General features: G+C 34.9%; 1 long non-coding RNA gene across 1 annotated transcript in view; it reads right to left on the bottom strand.

The window, feature by feature from the left end:
* The window catches only part of LOC136379680 (uncharacterized), a 74000-nt gene that overhangs the window by 27943 nt on the left and 23790 nt on the right, over positions 1-22267 (bottom strand). The window contains exon 2 of the long non-coding RNA XR_010746784.1: positions 27-112. This is a non-coding gene — a long non-coding RNA (uncharacterized lncRNA). The remainder of the gene's footprint in view (positions 1-26; positions 113-22267) is intronic.

Raw genomic sequence — 22267 nt, 5'->3', positions numbered from 1 at the left:
AATTAATTATGCTTTAATTTTCTTACCTTCTCTTGTCATGTCTTCTTTGACAGTTGTTGCACAAATTCTGCTTATTCCCTCTTTACTGCTACAAATGTAGTGTGTCACAAGGCTGAAAACAGAGTTAATAATCAAAAAGTTTTCAGTGGAAAACAGGGAGATTTGCCGTCATCAGAAACTAGGGCATTAGTTAGTCTCCAGAGGATTTGAGGAAAGAATTTACCATAATGCCCAAGCAAAGAAATCAGTGATATCAGGGATGAATTGTTCCATTATCTTGAAGACAACATCCATTAAAACTACTGTGCCCATTAAAATCAGATTAATGTGGTGAGGCTAGCAGAATGGAGGGGAGAACTAGGCCTATTGATTTTTTTTGCAAGATTGTAAATTGAATAAAATACTGGAGATGAATGGTTCTAAATTGCCCATGTTTACTTAGGCAGTACCTTTTCACATTCAATAAAATATAGTTTTGCTTACCTTCACCAATGCAAAAATAAATGTCTAGTGCTAGTCATTGTAATTTCTGCCTTCATATTTAGTAGAATTTGTTTTATTTAGAAGAAAGTCTGATTACCTGAAAAAATCCAATTCTTACAGCTTTTTTAAAATAATTTATTAGAGACTTGTTCCAAAAATAAGTATTTTTGTCTGTTTGATTGTTTTGTTTTTGTTTACCAATTACTCCCTTTGTCGTTTTCTCACTTAAAATTGTGCTCTATATAAAAACTTTTATTAAGCCTGACCAGGCGGTGGAGCAGTGGATAGAGTGTTGAACTGGGATGTGGAGGACTCAGGTTCGAGACCCCGAGGTTACCAGCTTGAGCACAGGCTCATCTGGTTTGAGCAAGGCTCAACAGCTTGAGCACAAGATCTCTGGCTTGAGCACGGGGTCACTCGGTCTGCTGTAGCCCCCGGTCAAGACACATATGAGAAACCAATTAATGAACAACTAAGGAGCCACAACAAAGAATTGATGTTTCTTATCTCTCTCTCTTCCTGTCTGTCTGTCCCTCTCTCTGACTGTATCTGTCTCTGTCAAAAAAAAAAATCCCAAAAACAAACAAACAAAAAAATACCTTTTATTAAGAGCTTTTCTTGAAATCTGCTATTGCCATTACATTAAAAACATCCTTTAAATCAATGTAACATAAAATATTCCATTTGCATTTCCACTTTGACAAATGAATTATTAGTTATGATACTGAAATTATCACCATCATTATGCATATTTAGTAAGGACAGGCTGGACACATAATGTTAACATAAATCCATTGACCTATTTGTAATGTTTAATTTTGTCTTAAATTTGCATCTGCAATCCTAGGCACAAACTCTCACTTTGCTGTGATTTTTGTACTGAGATCTATGGGTTCCATAAAACATCTGTGGGTATGGCCACATGGAATGAGAAAAAATGATGATCTTAGAAACAAAATTTCATTTTATTGCTTATACTTAAGATAATACAGATTTCTCTTAATTTGAAATATTGAGAGTCAGATAAAATTCTTCATGAATGAATGAGTCAACAGCATAAAAAAGAAAAGAATTCAAATGTTATTATTTACTATTTTGCAGAAACTAATTAGGATGATAAAAAATCATTATTGATAGTTTATAGATCCTTATGTGATAACATTATCATAGACTTTAAAATTGATCTCATTAATCTTAGCTTTGGCTGGAGCTATGTCAGATTTTAACTATGACTTTTAGACCATTGTCTCTTTTCTAGACATACACCCAATAAACACACACACACATAAGTTTATTTAAGAAATTTGTGAAATTTAATAATGTTACTTTAATCTTAAAAAATAATTTATTATCATACACAATCCCATGCCTGGGAAATTAGCCTTAGAATTGGTTAATCCAGTGATTCAGCATTATCAATAACTGTTCACTAAATTGCTATTATACAAATGAGGACCTCAGATTAATAGTACCCATGATCACAGATGGCTATTGTACTTGCAGACACCATAATACACTGGAAGATAAGGAGAGCATTACCTCCTCTACTTTCTTTTTAGAATAAGAGAATCATACTCAGAAGTGCTCCCACAGACTTTCTCTCACATCTATGTTATCTAAGCAGTATCAAATATTTATTCCTAGACAAAGCATTGGAAAGAACAGTGGGATCACCATGCCTCAGCGAAGAGTATAATTATGTGGAAATGGTAGATTATGATAAAATTAGTGTTCTACTAAAAATAAAGTTAGGCTGGAGGAAGTTACCTGTAAATATTAGACTAAATAAATACATAATCTGTAACACAAATGTAAAAGTAAAATGTAAGTCATTAAAACCTTCTTCCAGAAAAATACTAATAGTTCATTAAAATAAAATTAAGATATAGAATCCTAGATTTCTATACCTAGCCTGGGCCAAATCCATTTTGAGAAGGCCTAGAATGTTTTTTTCTGTACATGAATTTAAATAAAGACATTTATTTAAATCTTAAGTATTACTTGCATTTTTTGAAATGAATAGTCACTTAGAATAATAAGTTTTATACACACACAAATATACATACCTAAATGTGCTTTCTAAAGGAATGTGTTAATATTTTTTCCAAAGATTTTATTCCCGTCTAGACACTATTGATGCTGCTCCTTTCTCAACAATAAAATACATTGAAATGTAGATTTTTACAATCAGGAATGGGATAAAAATAAACACAAATAAGCATGTTTTACTAATTGTTCTGTCTACATTTGGTTTCTTAAACCTTCTACTGAAATCTTCAGAATCACCTTCATCGTTCTCTACACACTACATCAAGATTGTGAAAAGTCATGCTTCTACCATGTTTATAACATAATAAGATAACCTAACAAAGTTTCATTGAAGGAACTGTCAGAGAAATAAGAGTCCAAGGACAAAAACAAAGGATTTTAGTTTTATGACACAACAACATCATGATCCTCAGTGTGTTTCCATCTTTTCCTTCAAGTTCTCTGGAACAACACAGATTCAGGTAGATGCCTGTGCATTCAGTGGGTTACAATAAAGGAGAGAAATCTTGAGCATAGGAAACCCAGATTTTTATGCTAGACAGTAACATATGTGCCCTGTGCTCCAGAGAGGACATTATTATTATACTGGACTTTTCATTTCTGACATTTGCTTTGGAGATAAATACTATCTTTGCTTTTCTTTCTAAATTTTAAGAAAACCTGTCATTTACTCCATCCACAAGGATATACAAGTCTTTATCTTTTAAGCATAATCACTATACAAATATTCTTAGAAAAAAACAGTCCAAAGCAAACAGAAGGCATATAGAAATGTAAGAGATCTATGGAGAATTTTTCCAGTATTATTTATTTTATATTTTCTGAAAGTTTTGAAGAGTATCCATTTGAGAAATTGTACCAGTTCTATTTCAGGAGCCAACAACCATGGATATTAAGAATAATTGAAATAATTAAGTCAGGATCTATATATAAAGAATAAAGCTTTAGTTAAAGTATCAATGGTTTTGAGCCAAAAGTTTGCAGATTTAGTTTTATTTAGTTAGAAATGGAAGAGTCCTGTTTCTCTAATAAAGTTCTTATATTCATAAAGGGTCTTGTGAGCAATCCAATACATGCTGGTCTTGCATTCTTGTAGTGATGATAATGTATGATTGAAAGTAAGAGTCCTGTGCTCGTTTGTCATTTATGAGGACAGATTGAGAGCAGCTGCAAGCCTGAAGCTGACAATTTTGCCTAGCATGATGTACAGCACAAACCAGAATGAGTCTAAGATGCACTAAATTTACAATAATATACAGTGACCATTACTGATCTGGTATACAATATACTTGTGATAATATATAAGGGGGAGAGTATATAATGTATTGGGTAGTAACTTAAGACCACAGATATTATACTCATAGAATAAAAAGATTATTGCTGTCATAGTAATAAAATAATACAGTTCTGTGGGTAAATTTATTGGAATACTATGTAATTATAATTTTTATAATATTTTTAAATTTTAAAGAGGAGAGAGATAAAAAGAGAGAGAGAAGGAAGAGCAGAAAGCATCAACTGCCACATGTGCCTTGACCAGGCAAGCCCAGGGTTTCAAACTGGTGACCTCAGTATTCTTGATCAACACTTTATTCACTGCACCACCACAGGTCAGGCTATTTATAATTTCTTATAAATATATGTGAGCATATCTATTACTTAACCAACATTATGCAATAAAGACAGCCAAAGATCAAAAGAAGGGTAAAATGTCAAGGGACAAAAAGATTTTCTTAAGGGCAACCAATATCTTTTTTCTCTTTATTAACTTAAAGATGACTGAATCTTAGAGAAACAGGGTACAGATCATAAGGAGTCATGGCTAACCAAGGTATTAGTAAACCTCAAAACATCAGACATAGAAAAATATTCTGAGTACACGTGGGATAATTTTAAATTGTTCCTCTCATTTGTTGCAACTTCTTTTACTCTTAACTAGATTTTAAAATTAAAATCATAAACTAATTACTTTTTAGACCTTAGAGATAATTTAGTTTTATTTTATTAATGATACTCAGCACAGACAGGCTAAGGGAACACATTTATTGAGTGCTATTATATGTCAAAGATTATGTTAAGGGCTCCATACATGTTACTACTATCTTTAGTCACTCTGCCATCACTGAGAGAAAAAAAGTTTTATCACATTTTCATAGGAGGAAATAATATGCATGTTGTTTCACTACATATTGTGGTCAAAATGAAGCAAGATTTTAACAATATTAAAATCAGAATTAATCACTTATTTATGAGTGTAACTAAGCTTTAAAATGAGAATTTATCATGATTTGAAATAACTTTAGAGAATTGACAAAATATATTTTTAGTTGAAATATGGCAGATATTTTCTTTTTCATTATGACTTAATCATCTGATATTAATCTATAATGGTACCTCTCTAGCTACAACTTTCTTTTCTCCTTTCTTCAAAAGCCCTAATTTCTGAAGTAGTGATATCAAATAATTGTATCTACTTATTTATCTGCTTTGCTATTAATTCTTTAACCTAATACACCCTGGATTCAGATTCTCTCCCAAGACAGTACATTCTTTTTTCTTTTACAGAGACAGAGAGAGAGCCATAGAGAGGGATATATAGGGACAGACAGAAATGGAGAGAGATGAGAAGCATCAATCATCAGTTTTTTGTTGCGACACCTTAGTTGTTCATTGATTGCTTTCTCATATATGCCTTGACCATGGGCCTTCAGCAGACCGAGTAACCCCTTGCTTGAGCCAGCAACCTTGGGTCCAAGCTGGTGAGCTTTGCTCAAACCAGATGAGCCCACGCTCAAGCTGGTGACCTCAAGGTCTTGAACCTGGGTCCTCCACATCACAGTCCAACACTCTATCCACTGCTCCACTGCCTGGTCAGGCAAGACAATACATTCTTAATTATTAAATACAAATATACTGATGACTATTTATGTAATGCTCTAGATCACATAGTCCTTAAAAGTCTACACATTGACTGTCTTTTGAAGTGCATATTGTGCTGTATGCTTCACAATCGATTTCGCCCCCACATCATTTACATAGAAATATTCTGGTTGAGAACTGACTTCAGCTCCAGGAATAAAAGGCCATTATTACATCAGAGGTAACCAAGAAATTGCCCACTTAACCTTTAGCTAGAAGTAAGTCCATTATTGTTCAGAAACTGGTGCATGATCTAAGTTGACGCAAACACATTGAAGATTAAGTCTTTTGATGACAGTTATTTCTTTCTAATCAACATGAAAACAGAAGAGTATAATCTTGATTGTTATTGACAATGACCAGCTTTAGAATAAAGCTAAGAGTACACATACAACAGAATAAAGAGAAATACCATATATAGTTGGTGAGTTCATCAGTAAGTCACTGGACCAAACAAACTTTATTCACTCATTTTTTATGGACATTCATTATAAGAAAGACAATCAGTTTTCTAGTTGTTCAATACATTTTTGGGAATGAGCTTTCTATTATCTGCCATTAAAAACAATCTTAATTAATAATCGGCATGATATATTTACCTATATTTTTTTCTCTGCCTCTGGCATGTAAAAATCAACTGCAATTTTAAGTAGCCTAAAGGTATCATGCCTTACCTTTTCTTCTGATCTCCTTTTTGCAATTCCTATCTTGATTGTTACTATAACCATGAGATTGTCTTTGATTTCTTTCTCACCCTCAGACCCAAATCCATTAGATCACCACTATTTTCCAGTATTTTGTATTGTTAATAATCATTATACACTTTAAAATAGAACTTTAATACATTCTGAAATATCAACTGTGCTCTAATTTCAATTAAAAAATTCATTAAAAAATAAAGACATACTTTTTTTTTTTTTCTGATGTTGGAAACGGAGAGGCAGTCAGACAGACTCCTGCATGCGCCCGACCAGGATCCACCTGGCATGCCCACCAGGGGGCGATGCTCTGCCCATCTTGGGGCGTCGCTCTGCCGCAACCAGAGCCATTCTAGCACCTGAGGCAGAGGCCATAGAACCATCCTCAGCGTTCGGGCCAACTTTGCTCCAATGGAGCCTTGGCTGCAAGAGGGGAAGAGAGAGACAGAGAGGAAGGAGAGGGGGAGGGGTGGAGAAACAGATGGGCGCTTCTCTTGTGTGTCCTGGCCGGGAATCGAACCCGGGACTCCCACATGCCAGGCTGATGCTCTACCACTGAGCCAACCGGCCAGGGCCAAAGACATACTTTTCATAGATGAAAACAAATTTCCTGAAGAGATTTGCAGTGTTGAAAGTAATACAAAAAATATATGTAACTTTATATATATACACAAATAAGTTCTGCGAAAATAAAATTTCAATACTTAATTACTTTAATAAATAGAGTTACATTATGGACAATTCTATAATTTTAAATTAATTATTGTTTTTAATTTAAAAGAAATTTTCAAAATAAGGAATTTAAATCATATTAATATTGAAAAAGAAAGTACCACATAGTAACATAGGATGAGTACCAATGATTGTTGAAATGAATTTAAAACAAAAATATAGCCTGACCTGTGGTGGCGCAGTGTATAAAGCGTCGACCTGGAAATGCTGAGGTCGCTGGTTCGAAACCCTGGGCTTGCCTGGTCAAGGCACATATGGGAGTTGATGCTTTCAGCTCCTCCCCCCCTTCTCTCTCTCTCTCTGTCTCTCCCTCTCCTCTCTAAAATGAATAAATAAAAAAAATAAAAATAAATTAAAAAAAAAATTAAAACAAAAATATAAATTTGCATTGAGTTCATATTTTAGCATGAGTCTACTTAAAGAAATTAAATTATGATACTGGTGTTTGAGTACACATAGACCAGGGTTCAAATGCAGGCTCTCTCAATTAAAAACTTTGGGATCCTAGGTTCTCTGAGACCAGTTTTCTTTATAAAAAAATTCTTTATAGTTAATATATTGTTCATGATCTATAACAAAATAAATATCTAATACAAAATATATTGTACACATTCAATAAATGGTAGGCATAGAAGAAATAGTGCTAAAAATACTTAATAGACTATAGAAAATAAGATAAAATAAAAGCTTTGTTTACAGTTTCACAAAAGATGAACCAATAAAATAAAATTTTTCAACATGAATATTATACAATGCTATTGTATTCTGCTTCATTCTCCTCTTTTAGCATAGTGCTTAAGTCTCTTTGATAGAGAAACTCCTGTTGTTTTTACTAAGGGTGTTGCCATTATACTTAATTGGTTTTACAATTGCAAATCATGCTTATTGGGACATCATTTTGTCGATGAGATAAGTTGCAATCTTTTTGTGGTTTTAATTACCTTCTTCTTAGGCTTCTTATATCCTTTAGATTTATTGTTGTGACATTGGATAATTAGTTGGAATAAGATGGAGAGTTGTATATCAATGCCCATTAACTTGGCTTTTGATGAATTTAGTTGTTCCATAAAAATATATAAAAAAATATGTAGCATGTAAGCAACAAATCTTTACAAATTTCATAGTATTTTTTATTTATTTATTTTTATCTAGACAATTAAATTTAACAGGATGACATTGGTCAATTAGAGCAGTGGTCCCCAACCCCTGGGCCGTGAACTATTACCCGTCCATGGGCCATTTGGTACCGGTCTGCAGAGAAAGAATAAATAACTTACATTATTTCCATTTTATTTATATTTAAGTCTGAATGATGTTTTATTTTTAAAAAATGACCAGGTTCCCTCTGTTACATCCATCTAAGACTCACTCTTGATGCTTGTCTCATAAGTTCAACAATTATATTTAAAAATACCACAGTTTTTACACCAGTCGCATAATTTTATTTTGTGTATTTATCCGTCCCACCCTAAAGGCCGTTCCATAAAAATATTTTCTGACATTAAACCAGTCTGTGGCCCAATAAAGGTTGAGGACCTCTGAATTAGAGTACACAGATTTAGAGAAAACATCTCCATATCATTTTGACAGTCAATTATGTTGTATAGCCATCACCCAAAGTCAAATCATCCTCCATCACCTTATATTTGTTTCTCTTTATACACCTTCTCCTCCCCTCAACCTCCTCCTTCTCCCTTCCCCTCCCTGCACTTCCCCTCCACTGCACTCTTATCTATGTTCATGAGTCTCAATTTTGTGTCCTACCTATGTATAGAATCATAGTTATAAGCTTTTTCTCATTTACTTATTTCACTCAGTATAATGTTATCAAGCTCTATTCATGTTGTTGTAAATGATACTATGTCATCATTTCTTATGGCTGAGTAGTATTCCATATTATATATGTACCACATCTTCTTTATCCAATCATTTATTGAAGGTCTTTTTGGTTGTTTCCATGTCTTAGCCACTGTGAACAATGGTATGATGAACATGGGGCTGCATGTGTCTTTATGTAGCAATGTTTTCTAGTTTTGGGGGTATATTCCCAGTAGAGGGATTGCTGGGTCATATGGTAGTTCTATTATTCAGTTTTTGAGGAACCATCATACTTTCTTCCATAGTGGTTGTACTACTTTACATTCCCACCAACAGTGGATGAGGGTTCCTTTTTCTCCACAACCTCTCCAACACTTGTTATTACCTGTCTTGTTGATAATAGCTAATCTAAGAGGTGTGAGGTGATATCTCATTGTAGTTTTGATTTGCATATCTCAAATATCTAGTAAAGATGAGCAGTTTTTTATATACCTGTTGGTCATTTGTGTTTCTTTTTTGGAGCAATGTCTGTTCATGTCCTCTTCCCATTTTTTAATTTGATTGTTTGTTTGTTTGTTGCTGAGTTTTGTAAATTTTTTGTATATTTTAGATATTAGCTCCTTGTCTGAGCTGTTGTTTGAAAATATCATGTCCCACTTAATTGGCTGTCTGTTTTGTTGTCAGTTTGTTTTGCTGTGCAGAAGCTTCTTAGTTTGATGTAGTTCCATTAATTTATTTTTATTTTTACATCTCCTGGTTTTGGAGTCAAATTCATAAAATGTTCTCTATGGCCAAGGTCCATGAGTTTAGGTATTTCTTTACTGAAATATGAATTCATCTTTTATGCAGTTACTAAATCTTTGTGTTTGTTCCATGAGCTATGGTTTTATAAATAGATAAATAAATATAGATTGATTTTATATATATACTACTGTGGCTATATAGAAATAATATATTATATATAATTAAAATAAAATAGCAATAATATACAGTTATATATAATAACATATAAATTATATATATATTCATCTTTGACCTCATGGAGCTTCAGATAAGTGGAAAAAATAATGTGAATTTAATAGACACATAAATATATATATATATTTAAATTGAATGAGTGAAAGAAAAATTACACAGTTCTATATAAATAAAAAGCCAAATCCATATTTAGAGAGTTCAGGAAAATACTTTTTAAGCTGATGGAAGAAGGATAAAGAGGATGTTTTAGATGAAGAACAAAGCACAGGCAAAGTCTCCATCATAAGAAGAAAGATCTTGGTTTTGGGGTTGGATAAGATTGGAGAAGACTATCAGGTCAAGAGTATGGCAAGAAAAGATATTGAAGAGAGAGGTCCAGTAAAAGCCATGCAAAGATGTTAAATAAGATGTTAAGTGTAATGGGAAGCCATGAGAAATTTTAAATAGATAAAGTGATATTAACTAATTATTTAAATTAAAAAAATAACATTTTAGTTGTAGAAAATTTGATGATAAAATGAAAACATGCAAGTAGAAAACCACTTTTGAAGGGTATCACAGTGACTTAACTAAGACATCATGAGCTTTGTCTCTCTTCAGGGGTTTGCTCATCTTTCTATAAATGAATTCTTTTCTTTTTTTTTTGGCCCATAGCACCACAGAATAAATGCAAAAAATTAGGTCCTGGAAAGGGTTCTGGATATCTTTCGCCTTTTCCTCCAACTGGGTCAAGAGTGATGCGGAAATGAAGGATGTTCTTCCATATCCCTGTCGTTAGTTCAGAGAACTTCCCTTTTTAGAATGGGAATAAGGGAATGTAATGTTTATAGTGTGCCACCTTCATAAGCAAGGATGTAGATCTCTGGGAATATGTTCTCATGAAAAGTTATTAACCTTCTTTATTATAGAGCCTCCAATTGCCCATCTAGGTTAGAGTTAAAATACAGACCTCCCATTCTATTCTCTCTTCCTTCTATTATTATTATTTTTTTTTTTGAGATCTAGGTTTTAGTTTTGGTTCTGATCCTGAATCAGTGTCCTAAGTCAAATCACAAAATCTTTTGGGTCTTTATTTCAGTAAATAATGAGAAATATAGAATTTAGTTTTGAGTTATGAAATTGGTTCAAATATCAGCATCAGTGCTTACTCACTATGTGATACTACATGTTGGGATTGTTATTAGCTACTGTAAATATGCGTTCTCCATCTGTGATACAAAGACAATAACATCTAGCTTTTAGGCTTCATACATAATATGTAATGAGTGGATAATACATATTAGGTTCCCCAAAATTGGTAGGTGCTCTTATTATTTTAAATAAGAATAATATTTTCCCTTCATCCTTGAAAGAATGAATATAAAAGGAGTTAAAGTACAAATATTTTAGATTAACACTTGATTCATTTATTCACTTATCATACCTTTAATCAGTCCAGTCAGGGTGAAATATGTATGATCAACATGAAGAAGACATTTTATTCTATTTGGGGTGGGAAGAATGGACATAATACAGTTCCTGCTCTCCAAGGCAGCAAAATTAAGCAATGTTTAGAAGTGAGGATACTAAGATTTCTGAGTTAAAATTGGGCTTTTCCCTTCTAGAGCAACCAGAGGTGGCAATTTAGAAGAAATGGAAAAGAGAAGAGGGTAGGAGGCAGATATTCCAGATAAAAGAAAGATCCAAAGAAAAATTAAGTGGCTGTCATGAGCAGATTATGTTTAGGAAGACAATAAATTGGTAAACATAGGACATGAATATACTCATTAGCTTATATTCTATTTAAATTTTTCAAATTCCATCTTCATATCAGCCTTGAAAAGTATGGGTTTTATGCAAAATTTGTAGATGAAAAAATAAAGTTTAGAAGTGTCTGAAATCATCTAGTAAGAAATGCCAAATTATAATTCAAACCCCAGATTGTCTAGATATAGAGTATTTTCCATGTTCATTTCACTACACTGTTTGCTTTTTTATTTTTCACTCAACAACCTACTTTATATCTAACATATAAGAAAGTTCTATTCAGAAAACAAATCTTTGTAAATTATATTTACATATAATTCTTTACCTAATAAGTATTAAACTAATTAAAAGACTTACACTCCTTGCATGTTAATGTTTCTTAAAACCAACTAAACACTGGTAAAGGTGTCACTACTTAGCTCACACCATACAAATGAGTGAGACTGCTCTATAACATTTGTCTGTGCTATTTTGGTGTTAGGAAAAATTAATCATCACATCCTCATGTCTAGAAAGACACTCTTAATCCAGGACAATGAATGGCTCCTTAACACATCCTAGATCAACCCTGTAGTGATGAAGGTTTCCCCAGGACTCCTCTGTTTCAACACTATTCTTAATGGAGGATGATAGAATGATTTCACCTTTGCTAAGAAAGCACGTAAATTACTATGGCTCTGTGCGACAGTGTTAGGAGAAGAGTTTTGCTAATCTAGAGCTCTCAAGTCTGAACTGGCTCTTTATATGTGGTTAAATTGTTAGTCAACTTCAGAAAGATGGTTTTAGATATGATTATGACTTAATTTATCATTACCGTTGCCACCCTGTCTATCCTTTCAAAGACATAAAAAAATCTGTAAGTCATCCTCTCTATAAGAAGTCAAAGGAGCACTAGGAAGAATGCAGCTCTCTCAAGCCATTTGAACAATGACTGTAAAAATAACATCTGTTCATTGTTTTGATGCTAAATGTATTTTTTTAATTCACTGCGGGGACACCCCTGGCAACAGTGTAATTTATCTAAGTCTTTAATTCTTAGTGGAACAGAAATATATTTGCTTTCTAAAGAGCATCAAGAGTAAATATTAAGGGATTCTTTTTAATATTGCAGGATTATGAGCAGGTATTGAAGCAATCGATTATGAGTGTGTAACTATAAATCACTGTCATCATTTAATGAAATTGCCTTCCACTCCATAAAAGGAGTTATATGTGTATGGGTGTGTGTGCAGATGCATGTGAGTGTATATATGTACATATGGATGTCAGTTGGTAGTAATATATAAGAAACATTAAAGAGACTGCAAGATAAAAAGTATTATTAAAAATTCTGAAATTTGGCCCTGGCCAGTTGGCTCAGCGGTAGAGCGTCGGCCTGGCATGCGGGGGACCTGGGTTCGATTCCCGGCCAGGGCACATAGGAGAAGTGCCCATTTGCTTCTCCACTCCCCCCCTCCTTCCTCTCTGTCTCTCTCTTCCCCTCCTGCAACCAAGGCTCCATTGGAGCAAAGATGGCCCGGGCGCTGGGGATGGCTCCTTGGCCTCTGCCCCAGGCGGCAGAGCGACGCCCCGGAGGGGCAGAGCGTCGCCCCTGGTGGGCGTGCCGGGTGGATCCCGGTCGGGCGCATGCGGGAGTCTGTCTGACTGTCTCTCCCCGTTTCCAGCTTCAGGAAAAAAAAAAATACAAAAAAAAAAATTCTGAAATTTAATAAAATAAACATAAAAAATATATGTGAGAAAGTGACTCATTTTCCACTTTATTTCTTGAAAGGAAAGCTCCCCACATTTTTCTTAGCTCAATGATAGTGAATGATACAGGTAACGTTTTTTCAGATATATTTAAATTTCTCTAGAATTTTAAGATTTTTTTTTTGTAGGTTTCTTCATCATCTCTCTCCAACTATAATTTCTTATAATTTTTAACTCAAAATCTTCTATAGCCATCTCCTCTCTTTACTGTGACTCAAATAGAATATTAATCCTGATTGACTCAAGTTTTCTTCTATTCTGAAATGTCCTCTTCACTTCTCTATGTCAACCCAATTCTACACATCTGTCTGTATTTCATTCATAAATATACTGATTCATTCATTTCTCCAGCAAAGCAAACAATGTATATTGAGTGCTCACTATATTTCACTATAATGAGTACTGAGAAGATTTGAAGGATAAAAAATTTTCTTAGCTATTAAGCATGATAAAGGGAAAGAACTATATAGTAAATACCAAATCTCAAAAACATAAAAGAACATGTCATGGTTAGAGAAAGACAAACAGTTTAATAAAAATGGATAGAATGAGGCTTTCAGGTTAACTACACAAAAATCAGAAACGTGTATTTTAATTTATTATAATTTTGTTTGTTAATTTCTCTCTGAATCCATACATACTTAAAAATTCTCATATTTACATATATGTATGCTCAGTCCTTTAATACATTGAAAAATACAGGTAACCAAAAAGAAAAAAAAATAGAAATCAACCAGTGATAGCTATCATTAACACTTTATACTTTATAGCATATATTATTTTTAATGCTTGTATTTGTACATTTATGTATAAAGATGGTTTATTTGCATAAGTAGTTTTTGCTTGTTTTTTAGAAACAATTGCAAAATTTTTAAAACTCTGCTTTTTAACTTAACATATTGTACATGTTTTTTAGTGTTTAGTTATTTTACATTTGGTCATTTTACCTTTTGACAGTTTGATAAAAATTATAATGTATACCATCCTCTTCTTTAAAAAAAACATACACATATATTCACAAAAAATTATAATTTAAAGAAGGCTACATACATAATGAAATATATCATGAATCTGAATAGAAACCATGTTAAACAACATAATTTTTAATGATTTTTCAATACTTTATAAAATAATACTATATAAAATATACAGTAGTCTATTTATCTATCTGCATGCATATATATAATTTTGAGGCATTTCAGATTTATCTATTTACCATTATTCATCATTATAATCAACATGATAATAATTAATAATTGTTCTCATTATGATAGTCCTTGAATAAATTCTAAGGAGGCAATTTCTAAGTCAAGTGAGCACAAAGGTTTATAGAAAAGTGGCTTCCCAAAATCATGTAAAATCATTAAGTTTTCACTAATTTTTTTTTTATTTTATTTATTCATTTTTAGAGAGGAGAGGGAGGGAGAGAGACAGAGAGGGAGAGAGAGGAGAGAGAGACAGAGAGAGAGAAGGGGGGAGGAGCTGGAAGCATCAACTCCCATATGTGCCTTGACCAGCAAGCCCAGGGTTTCAAACCAGCGACCTCAGCATTTCCAGGTCGACACTTTATTCACTGCGCCACCACAGGTCAGGCCAAGTTTTCACTAAATTTTCTTTTGAAAATACCAGCTGTGTTAGTGCTATTAAAAAGGAAAAATTATAGCAAAATATTTTAATGATTCTGATATTTAGAAAGTCTATAACAAAATTCAGAAACATAAATGATAATAATGCAAATGGGCAAAGACAAGATAGGAAAGGTCTTTACTTCATTTGGATAATATTTCAAAGAAGGGCTTTATTCCTTGGATCATTACAGGTTAAAAAGAAAATGGAATTCAGTGTCTTCTGAGTAACATTAATTTTATGCCAGTAAACTGAGAAATTGAAGCAAGCTAATTGTATGTATACATGATATATGCAGTACTAGAGATCTCTTTCACTGTTTGCTTCATTTTTTGTTTAATCATAGTCTATTGAGCAAGTTTCAAATTTTACTCAAGTTCAGCTTATTATGCTCATTCAATAAAGATGGTTTATTTGCATAGTGTTTTTGACTTATTGAGGCTTACTTTTGAGAAAATTGACATTCTCTTCCTCAGCAAATGTATTTATCTAACTAATACTTATTGAACAAAAACCATGTCAGGCATTATCTTAGAAGATCTGAGAGATGTCAGGTGTTCAGGTGAGATATTTCTTTGAAGACTCTGTTTTAACATTCTCTAACCATCATGTTTACATGTAATTTAATCTTGAAAATATATACCTTTATATTAAAATGTCCATTATTTAAGATTATGTTTTTGTATGAATAACTCTTTACCATGATACACATGCTGTCTATGATAGCTCTTAGAAGCAAACAAATGTGTGATTTTGTTTCTAAAGCAAATAGCTTTTAAATAGTGATAACTTAAAAATAAGTGTTGTAAATATCAATTTATGCAAAATGTCTTCAATAAAAAAAAATAAGGCACTGTATGGTTTATATGATCTGTTTACAAAAATTTATAAAATTGATTTATTCATCTTTTCTTTGTAAAAATTCTGCTAAGTGAACAGCTTTCCAGACTGCTTTAAAGAGCATCTGCCACAACCACACACAATTGCCTAGGGCAGGCATGGCCAACAGTTTTTGCCCCCAGGCCAGATTAGAAAGAAAACATTTCATGGGCCAGACAAAATATTAAAATTAAAAAATGTTAGATGACATCAGCGTAATGGCATTGTAGGAAGCGATACCGATAAATCTCCCCCAAAACTCAACAAGATCTTCAACCAGAAACAGAAAAACCTATCCTTGGAGCTTCCAGATGTTTCCAATACACCTGAAGGTATGGTCGAGCGAAAAATTGGCTAAATATATAATCAAACCCTGAAGGAAATAGGGAATAAGAAATGCTCCGCTTTCCTCACTAACCTTAACAGGGTGGCTTTCACTGGGAACTGAGAATATAGAAACTGAGGAGGGTAAAGGGGGTGAATAGATCCAGGCCGCGGCACAAACAGCCAAACCAGGCTGTGGCAAGGAGATCTAAGCTGAGGAAAAACTGTGCCTGTGACAACCTGGGCAATACAAGCTAACACTCATGCCAAACCCAGACAAAGAAAGATAATTGGGGCAGCCATTTTTCCCGAACTCCTGGTCGGTGTGCGCAGATAGTGGGCAAGAGATACCTCTGACTGCCTCAGCAGTGGGTGCTCGTGTTACCCCTCAGAGAGGCAGAGTCAGGGGCCTTTGTGTGGGCCGAAAGCGGAATCTCTGGGCCGCCCCAGCACCCTGAGGGAGCCACGCATGGGGAGGGAGAGAGAGCCAATTCCAATACTGCAACTTTTCCATGCGAGAGGGGTTTCACTCAGAGGGTGAGGTGGCTAACCTGATATCCTGGTCGGCGCGCACGGAGAGAGGGCAAGAGATACCTCCCAGCACCTCAGGAGTGGGAGCCCGTGTTATCTCACAAAGGGGCAGAGTCAGGGGCCTTTGTGTGGGCCAAAGAGGAATCTCGAGCCACCCCAGCACCCTGAGGGAGCCGCGCATGGGGAGGGAGCGAGAGCCAATTCCAACGCTGGAACTTTACCGTGCGGGCGGGGGTTTCACTCAGAGTGTGAGACTTCTGGCCTGATATCCTGGTATGTGCACAGATAGTGACTGAGAGTTTCCTCCAAGCGCCCCAGGAGTGAGCGCCCACCCGTGTTACCCGACAGAGTGGCAGAGCCAGAGGTCTTTGAGTGGGTGGAAGCCCCGCCTGATTATGCTAGCAGCTCTGACTGACTGAGCCTTACACAGAGCCCTGTGCTGAGTGGGAATAGAGTGGGGAGTGGCCAGCTCTTTGAGCCTCTAACTATCCAGGCAGAGGCAGCAGCAACCCCCGCAGCTGGATGATCAGGCTACTAATTGAGGAAGGAAAGACTAGGAGAGAGGCTCCAGGAACATGGACTCTCTCACTGTCGGAGCCTATAAATGCTAATGAGCCTCGACTGCCAACAAGACTGAAGCACAATACATGGCATCGCCATAGAGACTTATCAACTGCAAACCTCTACCTGAGCATGCCAAAAGGGGCAAAACCCGGGGTACAGAGTCACCGACCAGGAAGAGGGAGAGAAAAGAAAAAGCAAGAAGATAACCTCTCAAAATCAAGAATAATCCACAGACTTTATAACCTATCCTATTTTATTATATTTGTTTGATTCTTTCTCTTATCTTCATTCTTGATTTTTTTCTTCCTCCTGCAATTTGGTCCTTTAACTCTCTGCCAGTCTTACTCTCTCCTCTCCTTGAACTACACTACCCATAAGTGTTACATCTCCCATTATCTTTTCTTTCCTCTTCCTTTCTCTCTATGAGGGTTGCACTCCAAAACCCTTAACTCTCTCTCTCTCTCTCTCTCCTTTCTCTTTTTTCTTCTTTTAGTGGTTCCCTCTTTTTTTCTCTCTCTCTTTCTTTTCTCCCTCTATATTAGTTTCTTCCTTTCTCCTTTACGTCTCCTCTCATTCAAACCTCAATAACAAACAAATTATCTTATCTGGGACTCAAACTTATGTTTGTGGCATTTTGGGGGGTTTTTACTTCACCTTTTTAACTCACGAGCAGTGCTCCCATCCCTGGCTCTCCATTTTATCTAGTTCTTATTCCACTAAATACAATAGTAATTTTTTAATTTATCCTCCCATTTTCTTGTTTCCCTCTTATTCCTTTCATCATAACTCTTAGTCATCCAACACCTATAAGCAAATCATTTTATTCTTGACCCAAATTTTGTCCTTATTTACTTTTTGTGGGTCCATACCCCCTTTTTTTTCTGGTTTTTTTTTTACCCTTTATTACTTCTCCCCAATTCAGGCCCTCCAGTACAGGCATTGTTTGTTCTATTTAGTACAATATAATTCACAGTTCACCACAAGATTTTCTCAAGAAAGAGGGGAGAGGAGAGGAGAGAAAAAAAGGAGGGGGGGAATTTCTTTTTTTATTTTTCTTTATTTAATTATTATTTTTTTTAAAAAAAAACTCTTTGATTTTTTTATTTTTTTAACTTTTTATTCTTTATTAAATCTCATTAATACTATCAAAAAAACTACCCTCAGATACCATTAAGGAAGAGAATATCGAATATCATGGATACAAAAGAAAGAGAGGTAACACAGATAGATGAAAAAAAATCTATGGAGAAAAAATTTAATATATTGGAAATCTGGAGTTAAACGACAGAGAATTTAAAATAAAAATCCTAAAAATACTCAGATATATACAAGAAAACACAGAAAGGCAATTTAGGGAGCTCCGAAAACAACTCAATGAACACAAAGAATATATTTCCAAGGGAATTGAAACTATAAAAACAATCAAACAGAGATGAAAAACTCAATACACGAGCTGAAAAACGAGGTAACAAGCTGAGCTAATAGAACAGGCAAGATAGGTAGGATTAGTAAAATAGAAGACAAGCAACTTGAAGCACAACAGAGAGAAGAAGTAAGAGACTCAAAAATTAAAAAAAAATGAGATAGCCCTACAGGAATTATCTGACTCCATCAAAAAGAATAAGATAAGAATAATAGGTATATCAGAGGGAGAAGAGAGAGAAAATGGAATGGAGAACATACTCAAGCAAATAATAGATGAGAACTTCCCAAGCCTGTGGAAAGAACTAAAGCCTCAAATTCAAGAAGCAAACAGAACTCTGAGTTTTCTTAACCCTAACAAACCTACTCCAAGGTACATCGTAATAAAATTGGCACAAACCAATGGCAAAGAAAAAATTCTCAAGGCAGCCGGAGAAAAGAAGAATACAACATATAAAGGAAGGCCCATTAGATTATCATCCGATTTCTCAACAGAAACTCTACAAGCTAGAAGAGAGTGGACACCAATATTTAAAGTCCTGAAAGAGAGGAACTTTCAGCCACGAATACTATACCCATCAAAGCTATCCTTCAAATATGAAGGAGAAATAAAAACATTCACAGATACAGAAAAGATGAGAGAATTTATCATCAGAAAACCCCCATTCCAGGAATTACTAAAGGGGGTTCTCCAATCAGATACAAAGAACAAAAAAAAACAAACAAAGCCACAAGTAAAAGCTCCAAGAAGAACACAATAAAACCAAATTTAAACTGTGACAACAACAAAAAGAAAGGGGGAGGAGAGGAGTACCAAAATATATAAGACAGCTACTTATTGACCTTAAAACAAAAATACAATCATACTTGGAGACCTCAATACACCTCTGACGACTCTAGAATGGTCATCCAAACAGAGAATCAACAAAGATATAGTGGCTTTAAACAAAACACTAGAATACCTGGATATGATAGACATCTACAGGACATTTCATCCCAAAGTGACTGAGTATACATTTTTCTCCAGTGTACATAGATCATTCTCAAGAATTGACCATATGTTGGGCCACAAAAACAACATCAGCAAATTCAGAAAAATCAAAGTTGTACCAAGCATATTTTCTGATCAGAAAGCCTTGAAACTAGAATACAACTGCAAAAAAGAGGAAAAAAATCCCACAAAAATGTGGAAACTAAACAACATTCTTTTAAAAAATGAATGGGTCAAAGAAGAAATAAGTGCAGAGATCAAAAGATATATAGAGACTAATGAAAATGACAATACGACATATCAGAATCTATGGGATGCAGCAAAAGCAGTAATAAGAGGAAAGTTCATATCACTTCAGGCATATATGAACAAACAAGAGAGAGCCCAAGTGAACCACTTAACTTCCCACCTTAAGGAACTAGAAAAAGAAGAACAAAGACAACCCAAAACCGGCCGAAGAAAGGAGATAATAAAAATCAGAGCAGAAATAAATGAAATAGAGAACAGAAAAACTATAGAAAAAATTAATGGAACAAGGAGCTGGTTCTTTGAAAAGATCAACAAAATTGACAAACACTTGGCAAGACTTACCAAGAAAAAAAGAGAAAGAACTCATATAAAGAAAATCCAAAATGAAAGAGGAGAAATCACCACGGACTCCATAGATATACAAAGAATTATTGAGGAATACTATGAAAAACTTTATGCCACTAAATTCAACAACCTAGAAGAAATGGATGAATTCTTAGAACAATACAACCTTCCTAGACTGAGTCAAGAAGAAGCAGAAGGCCTAAACAGACCTATTAGTAGAGAAGAAATAAAAAAAAAACATTAAAAACGTCCCCAAAAATAAAAGTCCAGGCCCAGACGGCTATACCAGCGAATTTTATCATTCAAAGAAGACTTTGTTCCTATTCTACTGAAAGCCTTCCAAAATATTGAAGAAGAAGCAATACTACCAAACACATTTTATGAGGCCAACATAACCCTCATACCAAAACCAGGCAAGGATGGCACAAAAAAAGAAAACTATAGACCAATGTCTCTAATGAATACAGATGCTAAAAGACTAAACAAAATACTAGCAAATCAAATACAACAACATATTAAAAAAATAATACATCATGATCAAGTGGTTTTCATCCCCGAATCTCAAGGATGGTTCAACATACGTAAAACGGTTAACGTAATACACAATATCAACAAAACAAAGAACAAATACCACATGATCTTATCAATAGATGCAGAAAAGACTTTTGATAAAATACAACACAATTTTATATTTAAGACTCTCAACAAAATGGGTATAGAAGGAAAATATCTCAACATGATAAAGGCCATATATGATAAACCATCAGCTAACATCATATTAAATGGCACAAAACTGAAGGCTTTCCCCCTTAAATCAGGAACAAGACAGGGTTGTCCACTCTCTCCACTCTTATTTAATGTGGTACTAGAGGTTCTAGCCAGAGCAATCAGACAAGAAAAAGAAATAAAAGGCATCCATATTGGAAAAGAAGAAGTAAAGGTATCACTTTTTGCAGATGATATGATCCTGTACATCGAAATCCCCAAAGAATACACAAAAAGACTACTAGAGGGAAAGCTCCAAGATGGCAGTGGAGTAGGCGGATGCACAGACGCCCAGCTCTCAACACCAAACTGGAATACAAATCAATTTAGGAAAAATCAGCATGAAAAACCAACAGTGAACTGCAAGAACAGCTCTCAAAAACCAAGGAGCAAAGAGGAAGCCACAATAATCCTGGTAAGGAGTGCCTGAATCTCCTCTGCTTACAGGAACTGAAGGGGGGGGGTGAGGCTGAGAGCCCAGAGAGGATTTCACAGAGGAAAAAGAGCAGAAACTACTGCTCACAGCCACTTACGTGGCGACCAGGGAGCAAAGTCGGTTGAAAAGACCAGCTTATCTCCCAAGTGGAAAGGACAGGGAGAGGGACAGACTGTGAGGGGCTAAGGTATGCAAGATACAAAATAAAAAAGCTGACTCATTCATGCTGGAGGCCGCCATAGATGGGGGAGGGGCTGAACCTTTCACAAAACAGAGCTGAAGTGCTTCCGGATCAGAGATCTCCGGACATCTATCCAGCTCCAATCAGCGCAACAAAACACAGCTGAAAACAAGAAGTGGGGAGGAGGGGCAGTAACTCAGGTCTCCATGGAGATCTGAGATACTCCTCCCCCTACTGAAGCTGAGAAAACACCCTGCCTCCAGTGAGATTAGTTGGTGGAAGAGACCTTCAGTGTCTCAGGTTACACACACAGCATTCCTGGTTACAGTTTCAAGAAAGCCCCCTGCTGAGATCAGTTAACAAGACTATCACCTGTTAAGAAAACAAACAAATCAAGACTTCAAAGCTGCCCAAATCCGAAAGTGGATTACAAATAATAGCTGATACCAACCCAAGAAGACCTAGAAATAACACAACTGAAAACTGGAGGCAGACAACACCAAGCCTAGACTCAACCAACTCTACAAATAAAACACCCAAAAACAGATGATGAGAAGATAAAGAAGTGCAATCCAAATGAAACCACAGGAGACACCTTCAAGAGATGAACTGAGTGATATGGAAATAATCAAACTTCCAGATGCGGAGTTCAAAATAATGATTGTAAGGATGCTTAGGGATCTTAGAACAACAACGGATGGTCATTACGAACACCTAAATAAAGAAATGGCAAGTATAAAAAAGAATCAGTCAGAGATGACAAATACAATATCAGAAATAAA

Source organism: Saccopteryx leptura, chromosome 8, assembly GCF_036850995.1.
Source record: "Saccopteryx leptura isolate mSacLep1 chromosome 8, mSacLep1_pri_phased_curated, whole genome shotgun sequence".
Taxonomy (NCBI): Eukaryota; Metazoa; Chordata; class Mammalia; order Chiroptera; family Emballonuridae; genus Saccopteryx; species Saccopteryx leptura.
The sequence above is the reverse complement of the archived record's forward strand: the minus strand, read 5'-3'. Positions and strand labels throughout refer to the sequence as shown.